We start from the raw sequence: 19,663 nt of genomic DNA on the forward strand, positions 1-19,663 counted from the left end.
CTTCTTGATCTGAGGGCTCCATTTGGATTTGCTGAAATCCTGAGGATGCATCCATAAATGTCAGCATTTCGTGGCCTGCTGTAGCGTCTACCATTGAATCAATGTGTGGTAGAGAGAATGGATCCTTAGGGCAGGCCTTATTCAAGTCTGTGAAATCCACACAAACTCTCCATTTTCCATTCTTTTTCTATACAACCACCACATTTGCTAACCATCGGGGATATTTAACTTCCCTAATCATGTTTGCTTTCAAGAGTCTTTCAACTTCTTCTTAGATGATTATGTTTCTCTCAGGTGCAAATTTTCTTCTCTTTTGATGGATTGGCCTGAAAGAATTATCAATTCCAAGTTTATGGGTTATAATATCTTTGGAAATACCTGTCATATCTTCATGTTTCCATGCAAATGTTGACAGTCTTGACTTGAGGAAATCGAGCAACTTTGACTCAATATTCTCAGGAATGCTCGTTCCTATCAGCCCTTTGACTTCAGGATCCTCGGCATAAGGAAGTACTTCTTTAATTTCTTGTTCCCTGGCCTCCATTACGTCTCGTGTTGGCTTCTGTAATTGCTACGCCTGCTTGGATTTGGCAGTACACTTCATAGAAGAGGTGTAACAATTCTTTGCATCTTGTTGATCGCTGATGATTTTGTTAACTCCCCACGGACTTGGGAGTTTCACACATTGGTGATAAGTGGAGGGGACTGCTTCCATGTCGTGTATCCAGGGCCTGCCTAATATAATATTGCAACAAGACAAACAGTCAATAACACAAAATTTTTGCATTTTATTTACCCCTTCAACATATACTGGGAGCTTGATATCCCCAATAGTGTTCTTAGTCTCTCCACTAAATCCAACCAATACTGAGGAGCTGGGGATAATCTCATCTTCAGGAATATTCATCTTTTTCAGCACATCTAGTTGAATAATGGGGACAGAGCTTTCACCATCAATGAGGATCCTGCGCACATAATGGTTAGCTACATATAATGTTATTACCAAACTATCATGATGAGGATCCTGAATATTGAGTCTATCGCTTTCATCAAAGGATATGGTCTTTGCTTGAGTGAGAATGGATGTCTTTGTTGGTCTGTCAACCACTTCTAGCTTCCTTTGATCGGCATTTCATTTTGCAGCAGAATAAGTGGTTCAATAGATGTCAGATCCTCCAGATATGAACAGGATTGTTTTTGCATCTGTTGGTGGAGGAGTTGCCTTCTCAGGAACTTTTTAAGGATCTTGTTCTTTTCTCTTCTTCCGGCCAAGCAGCTCTTTCAAGTGGCCCTTGCTGAGAAGATTGCTAATCTCCCTTCTGAGTGCAATGCAATCCTCAGTCAAGTGCCCGAAATCCTCGTGGAAGGCACACCATTATGAATTGTCTTTCCAGGTTCCTGGTTCTTCATTTTCTTTGGCCACCTGGCTTTTTCACCTATGTCCAGCATGGCACACATTAATCCACCAATATCAACAGAAAAACAATATTCAGAGATTTTAGGATATTCTTCATCATCTTCATCATCTACTGCATTAATCCTGGGGTTATCAGGCTTGTAGTAAGGTTTTGATCGATACGATTTTCCAGGGATTCGGCTTTCCTGTTCGTCTTATCATACTTTGGGATATCGATCTTTTTAAAGTTTTTCTTATCGTTTTCTAGCCTGATAAACCTCAGAGCTCTGCTTCTTGCTTCATCAAACGACCTGCATGGAGTCATAACAAGATCATCATAGAAAGAGGAGTCTTTCTCTAACCCCAACTTAAGAACTTCCACTGCCGAAGCAGGATTTAGATTTGGAATCTCCAATGAATCCTTGCTAAACCCAGTAATAAAATCTCTCAAGGATTCCCTAGGATTCTGGGTAACCCTATAAAGATCAACTGTCATCTTTTTAAACGTTCTACTGCAAGAAAACTGGTTATTATTAAAGTTAACTAAATGAGAAAAGGAGGTGATGGTGCTAGGAGAAATACTCAGTAGCCATTTCATGGCTGCTCCAGTCAAGGTAGACCCAAATCCCTTGCAAAGACACGCTTCCTTGATTTCCATAGTGATTGGGTTGATCTCCATATGCTCTCTATACTGTGCAACGTGTTCCTCAGGATCCGTTGAACCATCATACAGTTTCATATTTGAAAGCGTTTCGGGATCTGTACGTCACCAATTGATGGCACAAATCGGGATATTTCGTGGATATTTAACTTCCCTAATCATTTCGTGGCCAGCTGTAGCGTCTACCATTGAATCTATGTGTGGTAGAAGGAATGGATCCTTAGGGCAGACCTTATTCAAGTCTGTGAAATCCACACAAACTCTCCATTTTCCATTCTTTTTCTGTACAACAACCACATTTGCTAACCATCGGGGATATTTAACTTCCCTAATCATGTTTGCTTTCATGAGTCTTTCAACTTCTTCTTGGATGATTATGTTTCTCTCAGGTGCAAATTTTCTTCTCTTTTGATAGATTGGCCTGAAAGAATTATCAATTCCAAGTTTATGGTTTATAATATAATTGGAAATACCTGTCATATCTTCATGTTTCCATGAAAATGTTGATAGTCTTGACTTGAGGAAATCGAGCAACTTTGACTCAATATTCTCAGGAATGCTCGTTCCTATCAGCCCTTTAACTTCAGGATCCTCGGCATAAGGAAGTACTTCTTTAATTTCTTGTTCCCTGGCCTCCATTACGTCTCGTGTTGGCTTCTGTAATTGCTACGCCTGCTGGGATTTGGCAGTACACTTCATAGAAGAGGTGTAACAATTCTTTGCATCTTTTTGATCGCTGAAGATTTTGTTAACTCCCCACGGACTTGGGAGTTTCACACATTGGTGATAAGTGGAGGGGACTGCTTCCATGTCGTGTATCCAGGGCCTGCCTAATATAATATTGCAACAAGAAAACAGTCAATAACACAAAATTTTTGCATTTTATTTACCCCTTCAACATATACTGGGAGCTTGATATCCCCAATATTGTTCTTAGTCTCTCCACTGAATCCAACCAATACTGAGGAGCTGGGGATAATCTCATCTTCAGGAATATTCATCTTTTTCAGCACATCTAGTTGAATAATGTGGACAGAGCTTTCACCATCAATAAGGATCCTGCGCACATAATGGTTAGCTACATATAATGTTATTACCAAACTATCATGATGAGGATCCTGGATATTGAGTCTATCGCTTTCATCAAAGGATATAGTCTTTGCTTGAGTGAGAATGGATGTCTTTGTTGGTCTGTCAACCACTTCTAGCTTCCTTTGATCGGCATTTCTTTTTGCAGCAGAATAAGAGGTTCCATAGATGTCAGATCCTCCGGATATGAACAGGATTGTTTTTCACCTGTTGGTGGAGGAGTTGCCTTCTCAGGAACTTTTTAAGGATCTTGTTCTTTTCTCTTCTTCCGGCCAAGCAGCTCTTTCAAGTGGCCCTTGCTGAGAAGATTGCTAATCTCCCTTCTGAGTGCAATGCAATCCTCAGTCAAGTGCCCGAAATCCTCATGGAAGGCACACCATTATGAATTCTCTTTCCAGGTTCCTGGTTTCTCCGTTTTCTTTGGCCACCTGGCTTTTTCACCCAAGTCCATCATGGCACACATTAATCCACCAATATCAACAGAAAAAACAATATTCAGAGATTTTAGGATATTCTTCATCATCTTCATCATCTACTGCATTATTTCTGCGGTTATCAGGCTTGTAGTAAGGTTTTGATCGATATGATTTTCCCAGGGATTCGGCTTTCCTGTTCGTCTTATCATACCTTGGGATATCGATCTTTTTAAAGTTTCTCTTATCGTTTTCTAGCCTGATAAACCTCAGAGCTCTGCTTCTTGCTTCATCAAACGACCTGCATGGAGTCATAACAAGATCATCATAGAAAGAGGAGTCTTTCTCTAACCCCAACTTAAGAACTTCCACTGCCGAAGCAGGATTTAGATTTGGAATCTCCAATGAATCCTTGCTAAACCTTGTAATAAAATCTCTCAAGGATTCCCCAGGATTCTGGGTAACCCTATAAAGATCACCTGTCATCTTTTCAAACGTACTACTGCAAGAAAACTGGTTATTAAACAAGTTAACTAAATGAGAAAAGGAAGTGATGGTGTTAGGAGAAATACTCAGTAGCCATTTCATGGCTGCTCCAGTCAAGGTAGACCCAAATCCCTTGCAAAGACACGCTTCCTTGATTTCCATAGGGATTGGGTTGATCTCCATACGCTCTCTATACTGTGCAACGTGTTCCTCAGGATCCGTTGAACCATCATACAGTTTCATATTTGGGGTTTGAAAGGGGTTCAGGATCTGTACGTCACCAATTGATGGCACAAATCGGGATATTTTGTGACAATCAGTGGGAACTTCCGCTATGGGGCGGATTACACCAGGAACATTTGAGATCATGTCCTTAAGCTTCTGTGATTCCCGGGCTAAACTCGAACTTATGCCTGCATCCTGCAAAAATCCTTGATTAGTATTAAACGGAATTGTATTGAAAGTGTTACCTTGGTTAAAATTCTGAGGAACAGTTTGGGTGTTGTAGCTTGCATTCTCGAACATAGTATTTCCTGGAGTGACAAATGGGGTGGCCTAAGTGTTAGCTTGCGTCGGGATTAAGTATCCCTGGTGCACCTCATAGGAGCCTACAAACTGCTGAGTGTGAGCAAATGGCTGCTGAGGATTGATGGACCCTGATGGATGGATTCCCGAAAACCCCGTGTGTTTCTGGAATCCTGAGCATAACGCCTGCTGATAAGGACCTGAGGATCCTGTCAGGTGGGACAATCCTGAGGATCCGGACTATTGGAGCGATCCTGAGGGTCCTCCCTGCTGCGACAATCCTGAGGAAAACGTCTGCTGATAAAAACCTGAGGATCCTGTCTGGTGGGAGAATCCTGAGGATCCAGACTGTTGGATAGATGAGGATCCAGGGTTGTACGCCATGGCTGACTCCGGACGTACCAATCCTGAAGTTCCTGGAGGAGTGAAATCCAGAGATCTCGGGATTAGTGGTGTAAATTCTTCCACCGGCTGTTTGGCCTTCCTCATATCTTCCAGTTCCTTCACAAGCATCTGGTTGGTCTTGTTCTGGCGATCCATCAGTTCCTATAACCGTCTATACATAGATAGAAGGTCATTGTTGGACACTATGACGGGATCATGGAGAGACGGTCTCGATCCTGCGAACATGGGAGTAGCAGGTTTCTTCTGAATGTTGTCAGGTTTATTCGGGATAACACAGCAGGAGGAGGAGGCATAGAAGGCCACACGGAGGAATCTGAAGCTGCGGCAGAAGAAGAAATATTCTTTGGTTGGGAAGAAATGTTGTAGACGTTGAAAGTAGGGTTTAATTGATGGTTTATAATGATCAAAGCACCGATTGCCCCACGGTAGGCGCCGAATTGTTTCGGTCAAAAATTAACAAGGTAATTTAGTGATCAAATTCGTATGTGAGGTAGAGTGCTTGATCAAGAACAAAGTGAACACAATGATCTGATTTCAAGGGAAAAAGCCTTGATCGTGTGGATCTTCGGCACAAAAAACCCCCAGACGGTGAAAACTATCACCGTCTCTTTTATTAATAACAAAAAGGTGGTTACAACTGGTGGAGCTGATCAATGATAGTATGCTAAGTGTTACAATGTGTTTTGATAGCTAAGTGAGTGAAGTGTGTGTTCTAAATGATCAATTCAGCTCATTTAAATAAAGAAAAGAATACAACTGAAATTCCGAGAAATCCAGAATAAACCCTAGACTAAGTCTCCCACTAGCCGTTGGAGCACTCTTCTTTGAGTCTATCCACGTTCATCCCACGTCTTTGACCGATTCTTTTGGGAGTCACTCGTCAAACGTGGTCCCACCTGTGAAATAACCTCAAATATTCGAGGATAATACAACAGTTAGTAATTATCAAGGATACCTAATACTGAAATCCTGTCAGTAAATCTGGGATCCTTATATGTAGAAATGATTCCTGACAATAATAGAGTTCTCCCACGTGCTAATATTAACTATAAGGGCGAGATTACAGCATACAGTCAATATTTGACAGTTAACCATTACTTGGCCCTTAATCCTAGCGGTTATATCTCATTCCACACGTTTTATGCAACCACCCATCGTGTATTTCGCATGGACTAAATCAACAATTAACATCTGCAATTTTAAATCAACACCAAGAGAGAAATATCTATTTATTAGCATTAATACTCCAGATACTAAACTTATCTGAGAACCCTGAACATATTCGGGATCCCGAGCATATTTAGGATCCTGACCTGATCCAAGATCCTGAGCTGACCACAGATCCAACTATAAAATTTGGGCCCTAACAATAGTACTACTTAAAAAAAATGGCAAAACCTGTAAAGTAGTCCAACAATCAAAACATGTCAAGACCCATGATAAAATCCAATATGAAAACAATGCTTCGCATAACGGTCCAAAAACCTATTATAACAACTCATAAGAAAAAAAATCATATTCGCAATCGGCAGTTCATATCAATAAATAAACGATTCGAAATCAAGGGTTCTCATATCGATCAAGAAACATATAGTACCCATACGATAAAAGTAACATAGTAGGTAATCGGTACCTTACAAACGAATAGCAAAATCATATTAAATCCTACGCACGTGAAATAAAAGTCGGGAACACCTTTTGACTTTGAAAGAGCCCATTGGAGAACAATTGCTTTCAACCTTGGTGGCATGTTAGCTTTTGTATATAATGTGAGTGGTGTGGTTTATATTATTTGTTCATATTTTTTTTAATAGGCAACAAAATCATCGAATGATTACTTTTGCGACAAAGGCACAAATTGAGGAAACCATTTATGCCAATGGAGTCTTAAATATTGAATGCCATAAAAATCATATTGACTTTCTTTTTTTTAAATAAAAAAAACCATTAACTAATTAAGGCATATTAAAATCTTTTTCATAAAAGAATTCATCTTATATTAAAATATCAAAAAAATTTACGTTTTTTTTTACAATGATTCATAAATTGGTTTCAGGAAAAAGTAAATATACTCAACATTAGACTTAAATTAACTTTCAAAAATTAACAAAGCGAATCGGGTTTTCGGGTTCGAAAATCGACGAATGTTACAACCATAACGAAAAGTATAATCACAATAAAATCAAGCATTAACAAAGGTTCATTGATAGCCTAGGCATTCTATAACGTAGCCTAGCATCGGAAAATCAAACAAAACAATCAATTAGAAAAACATGGTGAAAACAATAGATACGAAGACTAAAGGAGATAAAACTCGTAGTCTTCGATCTTGATCAAATAACACTTCACCAGATGATTCATTGTCTTCAAAACCGCCGAATAATGCAATCCAAAGCTCCAAGAAACTCCCGATTCGGCTGTTGGTCCAAGGGTATTTTTCAGGTTAAGGGTGTTTATACAGTGCAACCGGGCCTTAAACTTGACAAAACAATAACTTTCTGGAATTGTTGGCTCTAGGCGCTACGTGACCAGGTATAGCCTTCATGACCGCGCAGTGTGGCTTGCTTAATTGCTTGCTATTGGCCAGTCCGATCGGCTATCTCAACTAGTTCTTTCTGGTTTAATCCTGATTCATTCCGGCTTCTCGTTTAAGCTTATTTTGACTCATTTTTTTGCCATTTTTAACCACATTCAACTTCCGAAACCTATAAAACACAAATATGTTAGTAGTATACACATTCTAACTAAAAACGAACAAAAACCAATAAAATAAACATTAAATATACAAGGGAAATATATATAATTATCATATATTATTAACCATAGATCGTAACCACATGTGAATATAAATATATATTATTTGTGAAGTTCGTTGTTTTATTGTTTATGATTAATAGTATAAGTAAGCTCGTAGAAGCATTTAAGAACATATATGTTAACACTGTGGATATTTAAGATGCATGATTTACTAAAAGTAGTCAAACAATTTAGTAACTAAAATATGCTAATTTAGACATTAAGTAATACTCTAGACTCTTAAACTACTAATTGGCAAGTGCACCAGCCGACTCTAGTATAGCTAAGTAAGTCCGGATATCAAACCAACAAGACTCTTTTAATTACGTATATTAACTAATTAATTAGACTCGACTAACTGACACGACTATTTATTTATTACTATTTTTTTAAACGGCCAACTAATAACGTTGGGTACCCCGTACGCGGCCCCCACTGGCTAAAGGTAGCCCGAGCCGGCCACTAGCCCGGACGGACGGAGCCCCTAGCGGTCCACCTGTAGAGGGATGCACCGGATAAAACCCGACCCCACGCCCGCCAAACGGCACGACAGCGAGGAGACGTTAAAACCGGGTGAGATCAGGACTCGAACCCTGGCAAGCCAGGGTCATCCCTCATATCTCCCATATAAGTTGGTGGTAGTGAGGTTTGATCCCCCTACCTCTCACTTATAAAGTGAGTGCTCTACCATTGAGCCACAACCAACTTATATTTATTTCTTATTATTAAAGGGGGTTTTTAAACTATATTATATTAAACTAATAAAATAAACTAATTAATAAAAGATAATTAATGAAACACAAGACAAACAAGTTTGACTGATTCAGATGATGATGATGATGATGAAAAACCACCTATGCTAGAATCCCCAAAGTTCAAGTTATCAAATAGTTGCAAAATAATAGGAAAAAATTACAAATTTTGTCCTTTTGAATATAGAAAATTATGGATTAGGTCCTTTACGAAAATGAGTTTCAGTCTTTATCCTTTATTTGGATATTTGCCTTGGTTTTAGTCCTTTACACTAACGAATGTTAAGTTTTTCAGTTAAGTCATGTCATGTGCCCTGCACATGAGGGCATTTTATTCTTTTAACAATTTGAAGGACTATTTATGTAATAACTAAAAAGATTTGGTTCTCTAACTCAAACATCTCACATCTACATTTCCTAACAAACCTTAAAATCCACCCACCTCCATTACAACCACCACCCACTCCTTCATTGACCTCCATCGCAATAAAAAATAAGTTTTGGAAATATGTCACCACCGTCGTCTTTTAACCTTACTTACCGTCGTCAAATGGACGAACTACACACAACTACTGTTATCACCATCGTCTGTAAAAAACCATCACCACCATCGTCTTTTTCTTGTCAGCTTCAATCCACTTCGAGAAATAATCTGTCATAGCCAGCATAAAGACTTTTCCTCCTGGAGCTCTGGGTAGCTTTCCGTCAATATCAATTCCCCACTTCATGAAAGGCCAAGGGGATATAACAAGATACAACGGTTCTGCTGGCTGGTGCAAAATGTTGCACGACTATTTAAATTACGTATATTAACTAATTAATTAGATTCGACTAACTGACACGACTATTTATTTATTATTATTAAAGGGGGGTTTTTAAACTATATTATATGAAACTAATAAAATAAACTAATTAATAAAAGACAATTAATGAAAACAAGACAAACAAGTTTGACTGATTCGGATAATGATGAAAAACCACCTATGCTAGAATCCCCAAAGTTTCAATTATCAAATAGTTGGAAAATAATAGATATGGAACTTGGATCGTAAAATATACACTTAAAAGAAAACCCGAACATGACCCCTGACCCTTCAAGAAGACACCTATTGATTTCTAATAAGTTTTGAGACACACCAGTTATATGTATTAAACTTCCTTACGGTTATCTAATTAATTTATGAAAGAGTACCTTTAAAGTGAAATCTTACCTTACAACGCGGAAATCAAAGGTAATTTAATGAACTCAATTTACTTGATGGACTCCTTACGAATAACTAAATCTAGCAATCTTAATCAACAAAGATCTAACAATAACCTATCAGCTTACGACTTTCTAGGTTAGTAGCACACTTTTATTCGTTTGACTAAAAATATTATTCCTATGGTTTTATTGCAAGTCAACCACAAACTAGTCAAGAACACACAGTATGTTACTTAACAAAATCCTTTTATATGATAGACAATCACCAAGGATAATGTGGAATAATAAAACTATAACAACCAAAACCAAGTACACTTACGCATCAATCATGTAAAATCATATAGTTTACTGAATCATAAAACCATAACGAAAAGAAACAATCCAACTAAAATCAAAACATCAACGATGGTTCATTATAAGCCTAGTCAGTCTATAAAGTTTAGCCTAGTATCTTAAAATCAAACAAAACATGAATAGAAATCATGGTGAACATCGGATAAAAATTAGAAACTGAAATATTAAAGATGATAAAACACGTAATGTCTTCGATCTCTCTTGAATTAACACTTCACCGGATGAATTCTAGCCTCCAAAATCTCCAAAATACGCAATACTGACTTTAATTTTCGACCTTAACAGCTTCTGGTTCATCTCCCTTTAGGGTTAAGGTTAGTGATGTTTATATAGTGATTAAGGCTTAAAACCCCGTCCACACGTCAGAATCTTCTAGAAAAAGGAGCTCTTCTCATCACGAAAGGATTTTGGCCGCGTTACGCGATGACACAGTATATCCTCGTCGCGTCACGCAATGAGGTTCCTTCTCCTGGTCGCGTGACGCGACCAGGTCCTCTAGTCCGGTTCGACTAGTTCTTCTACTGGTTCATTCCGATTCAACCCTAATTCGTCCCCGTTCTTCATTTTAACTCATTTAAGCTTCTTTTCGACTATTTATCGCAACCAAGACCTACAAACTTCATTTAGTTAGTGATATATCAATTCTAAGCAAAAATTAATCATAAATAATCAAATACGGTATAAACTTATCATGGAAAAACATATATAAATAACTGTATATCAAATATCCCCATAGTTACTCTTTTTTTGTCCCTGAAAAAGCCTAATGCAATGGATCGGAATCGGAAAATATAGTGTTAAAAACATATAGATTAATTTAAAGTTTTAGAAGAACGCAAAAACCGCGATTACCGATATTGTTGTCCTCTTAAACCCATGCCTTGATTTTTACTCGGACAAATAAGATCCAACAGTTATATTACTCAGTGGTTTACACAACTAAGACCCTTTATTTTCAGCTTTTACGGGACCAGACCGCCCCAACTTGACATAAACCTCAAAATTAGCAGATTTAAAACTTTTGTTGTTTTTTTTCATGAATAGTTAAGACGATTAAGGGTATTGTTTATCCACCTAAGTTAAAGCATCAAAGTCTACCAAACAGCCATTAGATACGATTAAGGTATAATTAATTAATAGCTAGTGTTCCCCACAACTTTACATACCCACGTTATCAAGCAACACCCCGAACCCATCACCATATGTGAGTATGCACGAATTCATCTGTAGGGTTTACATGTGGTGTGTCCCTTGTGGTATGTTTCTTAATGGTAATGAGATGCAAGCAAGGGGACCTCACATGGCTAATAGAGTGGATGATCAAGTCAGTAGCGTATGTGTACTTTAAGTACGTAGTGATCAAGTTTAATGACTTATGTGGCAGAAAACTGTGGGTTTGCTCTTTTTTAGATTTATTTAAATATTCACAACCCCACTTAGGAATTGTGAATACCCAGATGAATAAACTGCATACAGACCCATAGTCTCCGGACCCGAGGCATCCCATCAATACAAGATTTAAGGTTATAAAACCATAAGTCAATGAAATATAAAACACTAAAGCTAGACAGTTTAAGATTTATATCACCGGCTAGTTGGCATACTCTAACATGAGACCTACCCAAGCATCATATGATAATGTATTCAAATTTAAAAATTCATAATATTTATAATATTTCACTTTCATACAAAAAACTGAGGCTTGAGTATGGCCCGACCTTTCATTACTTATTTTCCACGGACAAAACGCTTTACCCAAAAAAGATTTTCGTTTACCCATTTTATCAAATTGTCCTTTCATTCTCAAGGCTGAGCCTACTGACACATCCCAAGTTAAGTGTTTTTTCCTTTTATATTATCTCATATATTAGTAGTTTGAAAAACTAATTTCCGATAAGCATCATCATCTTCCACTTTAACGCAAAAAAACTATATTCAAGGGACATTTTTCAAAACATTTTTTATTTTTTATAATTTTTTTAAGTTTTTAATTATTACTATTTTTTTATTAAAGTTAAATTTAAAATATGATTCAAATATTCTATCCCCGCACTTAAATTTTGTAAAAATTGGGGGCAATTGTTGGGTGTAAATTTTCTATCCTCGGGATGAGCTACAATTCAAGGATTTTGAGCTATCCCGTCAACGCTAATATTCCGAGGATGAGGTTTGACTAATTCAATTGTCCTATATTATTTTTCTTTGTTTTGCAGATAAGATCACGTGTTAAATATGTTGATATGAACATGGACTTACAACGGCTAGCACTTGAACTTCGTCAAATGGAACGTGGGCAAGCAATAGATTATTGAAGAAATAGTTTAGGGTTTCCGGATTGTTCGGGATAACAGTTGTAACCTTATCTTATATAAACGAGTTGATAATATCACTAGAACACACACTCTCACGACTTAGCTTACTAGCAATCAATGTAACACATAGCTTACGATCAGTTATCAGCTCCACCACTTGTAATATCCATTTTTTACTACTAATAATACTGACGGTGATAGTTTTCACCGTCCGGGGGTTTTTTGTGCCGGAGATTATTATAATCAAGTACTAATTCGACCAAAGATTACGTTGATAATTTTTAACCGAGACAAGATTATCATAATCAAGGGTTTTTTCCCTCGTGATCATATCTTTGTGTTCATTCAATTTACCATTAAGCACCCTACCTCACACAATAATTTGATCAAAAGTTAGTTTGCTAATTTTTGACTGAAACATACAGCTCAGCTGCTCCATCCCCACACTTGTCTTTTTCAATAAACTCTTCCTTGGGGATCGTCTCTCTAGCTCACTCAATTTTTACTTTACCTAGAAAAACTTAAAACACAAAAAAAAAAAACAAAGAAAAACTACATTAGTGATTCAAAGAAAATTAAACAAAATAGAAATAAAAATAAAATAAAATATACAAACTCTACACTTGAGTTTCACTCAAGAACTCATGATATGCGAATCATGTGGTGGTCCGAGTGGAGCTTCCTCCACCTTGGTAGAACTCCAGTGCCCTCAAAGACACTGAATCATAATCCGACCATTCATCAATCATGTTCTTTTTCTTTCTAACTCCACGAACCCTTTTAACCTTTCGCTTACCACCTCCAATTTCTCTTTCACACTTTACAATCAGTCGAGAACTCGAAACTTCTCGCTCCTTCCCCACACTAACTCGGACCGAACGGGAATCGTCAAGACGTGGATCCATGTCCGGGATAAATGATTCTATCGAGTAAACTGGATGGCATGGATCAATAAGACCGTCTAGACCGCTCGAATATCTCATGGATTTAGCCATTTAAGTGGCACTATCATCGCCGGCTCTAAGAGTGATCTTGCCTTCAAAAACATCAATGATTGCCCTAGCAGTACGTAAGAATGGACGACCCAAAATTATAGGAATTCTCTCATCGGCCTCCATATCTAAAACAACAAAATCCGCGGGAAAAACCAAATTATAGACCTTAACAAGCAAGTTCTCCACGATACCCCTTGGATACTTCACGGAACGATCGACTAAAGACAACATCATACGTGTAGAGGTGAGTTCTCCTCGGCCGAGCTTTTCATATAAGAATATGGCAAGAGGTTTATGCTAGCTCCTAGATCGGCCAATGCTTCACACGTCGTGTCACTTCCAAAAAGACATGGAATGGTGAAAACGCCGGGTTCGGGTAATTTTTCTAGTAACTTATGAAGAACCACCTCAGAACACTCTCCATTTATGTGTAGCTTGATGCTTCATCGTATCTTCTTAACGTCCCATTCCACCACTCGAATACTGCATATTATTTTGAACATTAGCACTATTGTTATTATTATTATTAAATAATAACCTTGTCCTTGACTACATGTATTTTGAAATTCATGTGGTGCACCGGACGAACGCCAATTAGAATTACTCTGATTCAGGTTCTTGTAGGTATTCCAACTCGAATTGTTGTTACTGTTAACATGTAACATCCTACTTTTGATAATACTGAATAAAAGGAAATGTGTTTGTTTAAAAGTGTGTTAAAATTTAGTTAAGTTAAATAACACAAAAGTGTGTGGGCCTGGTTAATAAAAGATGGAATAAGAGATGGTCATGGGCCTTAGGTCCATGGGCTTGAGGGAGTATAAATACACCTTAAACCTCACTAAAACCCTAAAATCTCTCATTCTTATCCATAAGTTCCTTACACACTAAAAAACACACACAAACACTCTCAACCTTTCGACCGAGATTCAAGATCTAAGAACCAAGCTTAAATTTTGATAGATATTTAGCTAAGCAACAAGAACAAGTCTATATCATACGTTGAATCGAATCCGTAACCTATAGACGTAAAAAGGTACGTGTTTTACGCATAAAGGTTGTGTTTTTAAGAACAATTTGCTCTAATACTTAGTACTAAGGCAAATCGGGTATTATTACACCATAAAAATGCAAAATTGATGTTAAGAATGGACTTATTGAACTCATTAGTATGTACGGTTCACTTAGAAACCCTAAATCTAGCTAAAAGGGCTTAATATCAATAAAGGTTTAAACTTTGTTGCTAAGAAAGCTAGATATTGGTCAAAGGTGAAAATGGTATGGGTTAAAGGGTAAAATAATGATAAAACATAGTAACGGGTAGCAACATATGGAGTAATAAATAACGATAAGGTTGATACGCTACAATAGCGTTCGAATAGGAATGCATTCGAATGAAAAGTTTGAAACGGAAGGTATTGGAATGGAAAAGCATTCGAATAGAGGGAAAGAAAATAAAGAAAGGAAAGAAAGAGGGAAAGGCTTCAAGACATTCGATTAGAATAAAACATTCGATTCGATAAAAAAGGACTGACATATTTGGCTAAGTCTAAATCACTCGAATAAGAAGGATCAATTCGAATCAAATGGTCCATTCGAATGGAAGGCCCATTCGAATGGAACCTATCATTTGAATGGAACATATCATTCGAATTGAAGGCCCATTCGAATGAAACCTGCCATTCGAATGGAAATGGAAGGCCCATTCGATTGGAACTTGCCATTTGAATAGGTAAACCATTCGAATGAACAGACTATTCGATTAGAATTTGAAATTCGATAAATCCAGACTTAGAAATTTCTGATGAACTTTTTAGTAAAGAAGAGTTAATAGAAATAAAATTTTTCCAAGGTGACCTAGCAGCTCGATCCCAGCCAGGGGCTCTGCCCCTTGGACTCTGCTAGGGGTTGCCGCCCCTAGACCCCGTTGCCATGGGCGCTGCCCCCGAACCCCGTAGCTTGGAGTTACAATAACTTAGAAGTATGACATAGTTAGAATTAGTTAATTGATACTTGTAATTATTATACAAGTTAGCCGTAAACAGCTAAAGAAAGGCATTACTACAAACTCAGAAAGAAACAGGATCCAGGTGAGTTTCTAGCCCCACTTCCTTGTTATGTTTTGGGGTTGTGTGCATAGTCGATGTGTTTAGTTAATACACTTACCTTAAGTGGTAAGTGTATGCTATGTGAATGTTTATAAATGATGTATGCATGATATACGAATGTCTATGAATGATGTATGTGTGATATATGAATGATGTAGAAAAGATTATGGGTATGTATGAAAGTATATAAATATAAAGGAAAAGGAAGGTATGTATGAGTTGATGGTAAGAGGGTGGAAGACCCTAATAATATATGTGAAGGAGGGTGGCAGACCCTAATAATATCTGTGAGGCTATAGGGCGAAAGGCTCTTTAAAACGTATAAGTATGTATGTAAAGTAAGATTAAAATATGCAAGTACGAAAGAAAGAAAGAAATAATGAAAGTAAGAATGAAGGTATGTACTTATGTATGTACGAAAGAAAGACGAGCAGGTTAAGTAATATGTATCTTCAGATACATATAAGTAAGTATGAATGTATTGTATGTTGCCTGATTAACTAGAACTCACTCGGTGTAGTTGACTTTTAGTATGCACGCAAGTGAGTAGGATGAGGCAGCTAGCTTAAGGAGGGCACATGGCAGAAGAATAAGGAAGCTGGCATCTGAAAACTTATTCTATGATGTTTTATTATGAAAGACAAAAGATGTTTGTTTAAGACAAGTTTTTGAAATGATATGAAATGTTTATTGAAAGTTTTTATATTCCGCAAAAGTTTTAATTATCTCTGATATTTATAACTGTGTTTATGAGTAAATCCAACGCCAAAGTAGGGCACCGGGAACGGGGCCTTACATAAAAGCATTTGGAAATTGGTTTTGACCAGCAATAAAATCGACCTCTTGACTCATTAATGGGCACTCCAAGGTACCATGTCCACCCCTGCAAAACTCACATTTGTCAACCTTGGCTTTCAGCTCCTTCACCTCTCTAGTCAAAGATTCTAAAGCAGCAGCCACACTAGTGTCCAGGTTAACCTGGTGCACACCTCGAGCAGATGAGGATGCACTAGTGACGAGAGTGGAATTCCCGCGATGTGGCATTTTGGCGTATTCTGCTTGAGCAAAGTTTTCAAACATCTAGTTACATTCGGTGACATTTTTCTTAGCCATTAGATTTCCTCCTGCAGCTGTGTCAAAACGAACTTGGGAAATTCGTAGTTCAGCCCATTGTGAAATTTCTCCACGAGAGCCCACGGTGTGAGACCATTTTGTGAACAACGAGACAACAGGTTCTGTAAACGCTCCCAAGCATGACAATATGGTTCATCTGGCTCCATGTGAAAAGAGTGGATCTGATCACGAAGATGAGCTGCATTAGCAGGTGGAAAGTATTTCTTGATAAAAGCTGAACACAGTGCTTCCCAAGTGGTGAACATGCCAGGTGGCTGAGTGTCAAGCTAAAGAGTTGCCTTTCCTGCAAGTGAAAAAGGGAAAAGATGTAAGAAAATAGCATCTTCGAAAGCACCTTGTAAATTAAAAAGTTTTAAAACGCGGTAGAGCCGGTTATGTGTGCTAATGCATCCTCGTCATCACGCCCATGAAATTGGTTAGTTTGAACGGGAGAGTTCATGACGTATGACGGAATCTGCCATGATTTGGGATTTTTAATCTAGATAATGATGATGCACGACTGATTTCCGGTTAAGCCATCGAAAGCTCGTGCAACAATTGTTCTATCATCGGCCATTTGGACTTCTGGTTGACTTCTCGGACTTTCTGGTGGTGAACTATGTGGTGATGACTTTGGTGTAGAACCAACTTCTGATGGTTGTTTCTCTGCTGATGAACTAGTCTCGGGCTTCAACGGAGAAAATCCAAGATTATCCAGTGGTGGTCCTTGCGAACGAAGATGTGGCATAAACCTGAAAAACGCAAAGTGAGTAGACTCGAATACTTAAAAATAAACTAAAATTTAAATTAGACTTCTACGACTCAAACAAAATAAATAAAGCAGATAGCACGTATGTAGCAAGTAAGTCTAATCAAAGCTAATAACGCAATCGCCAAGAGTCCCCGGCAACGGCGCAAAAAACTTGGTGTATTAAAAGTAGTCTAACAATTTTGTAACTAAAATATGATAATCTAGACACTAAATAATACTCTAGACTATTAAACTTAACTTAAACTACTAACCTGCAAGTGCACCGGTCGACTCTAGTATAGCTAAGTTGTAAGGCCCCGTTACCGGTAACCCTACTTTCGTGTTGGATTTACTCATAAACACAGTTCTAAATATCAGAGTTAATTAAAATATTTACGCGGAATATAAAACTTTCATAAAACATTACAATATTTCATAACTTGTCTCAAAACATCCTTTGTTTTTCACATTAAAACATTAAAATTAAAACATCATAAGTCTTCAGATGCCAGACTCTTGTTCAGTGCCACGTGTCTCCTCAAGCGAGCTGCCTCATCCTACTCACCTGCGTGCATACTAAAAGTCAGCTACGCTGAGTGAGTTCTAGATAATCACATAATCATACCATTCACATAACATTATACTCTTTCTTTCATACTTTCGTACTTCCTTACTTTCTTACTTTCATACTTTCTTTTGTATTAACTTACTTTCATATCTTACGTTATAAAGAGCATTACGCCCTACATTCCTCGAGTATTATTAGGGCTCGGTACCCTCCTTCCTCGAGTATTATTAGGGCTCGGTACCCTCTTTCCACGAGTATTATTAGGGCTCGGTTTCCCTCTTTCCACGAGTATTATTAGGGCTCGTTTCCCTCTTTCCTCGAATATTAGTAGGGTTCGGTTCCCTAGTTCTCGAATATTAGTAGGGTTCGATTCCCTCTTCGTTACCATACAACCATACATCGTACCTCGAGTATTATTAGGGCTCGGTACCCTTTTCGTAACCATACAACCATCCTTTCCTTCTTTTATTAACTTTATCACATTCATACACATAAGCATACATATCATACTTACCTTAACTTAGCGTTACAACCTGACAGTACGTGCAACATCCGAAGATCGTTCACGTACCGTCAAGCCATCATTCATACATTTCACATTATTCACATAAGGCATACACTTATCTCTTAGGATAAGCGTATTAACAAACATATTGAGTATGCACACAGCCCCGAAAACATAACACATAAATGGGGCTAGAAACTCACCTGAACACGGTTACGTTCACCGTTAATCGTAATCCCTTTCTTCAGTTGTGCACGGCTGACTGTATAACAAGTATACGTATCAATTAACTATCACTTCTCATAATGTATCTCTATCTTTATATGACCCACAACGAACGGGGGTCCGGGGGCAGCGCCCCTGGCAGCGGGGTCTAGGGGCGGCAGCCCCTAGCAGGGTCCAAGGGGCAGAGCCCCTGGCTGGGGTCGAGCTGGCTTTAGGCGAAGTTAAACCTCAGGCGAACTTAGCTTTAGGCGAAGTTAAACCTCAGGCGAACTTAGCTTTAGGCGAAGTTAAACCTCAGGCGAACTTAGCTTTAGGCGAACTTAAACCTCAGGCGAACTTGTCATCAGGCGAACTTAAACCTCAGGCGAACTTGTCATCAGGCGAACTTAGCTTGCAGGCGAAGTTCATCGCTTGAAGGCGAAGTTGCCCAGATGAAGGCGAAGTTGCCCTGATGAAGGCGAAGTTGCCCAGACAGCCTGCTGTTTGGTTTCTGTCCAACATTTCGAGCGATTTTAACACCCCCGCTATGGTTCAATATCACCCACTACTCTTCCCGACCATTTCCGGTCACTTAACACTAAAAAGCTTGGATCTTTAAACTTCAAAGTTCAAGAATCTTACCTTTTTGAGCTTGTTGGATCTTGTTTCCTTGCTTAATCACAACCAACCGCTCTCTCTTCTCTCTCGGATCTTGGTCTCTCTCTCTACGGCTCTCGGCCTCTCTCTCTCCTCGGATCTCGGCCGCCGGTCGGCTTGTGTATGGGGTGTGTGTGTGTTTTGGAAGTGTGAAGGAATAGATGTAAATGAAGATATTTTTGGGTTTAGGGGATATTTATATCCCTTGAATCCCATTCTCATTTATCCCATCTCAATTAATCCAAGTCCCTGATCCGCTCCTACCCGATATTAATAATTAAAAACGCGAAATCGCTAACATAACTTTCTTTATTCAACATTATAAATTTTAGGATGTTACATAAGTAAGTCTGGATATCGAAACCACGA

The sequence above is a fragment of the Bidens hawaiensis genome, unplaced genomic scaffold, assembly GCF_021521415.1.
Source record: "Bidens hawaiensis isolate Kalapana, Puna unplaced genomic scaffold, B.hawaiensis_p1.1 tig00037231_1, whole genome shotgun sequence".
NCBI lineage: Eukaryota > Viridiplantae > Streptophyta > Magnoliopsida > Asterales > Asteraceae > Bidens > Bidens hawaiensis.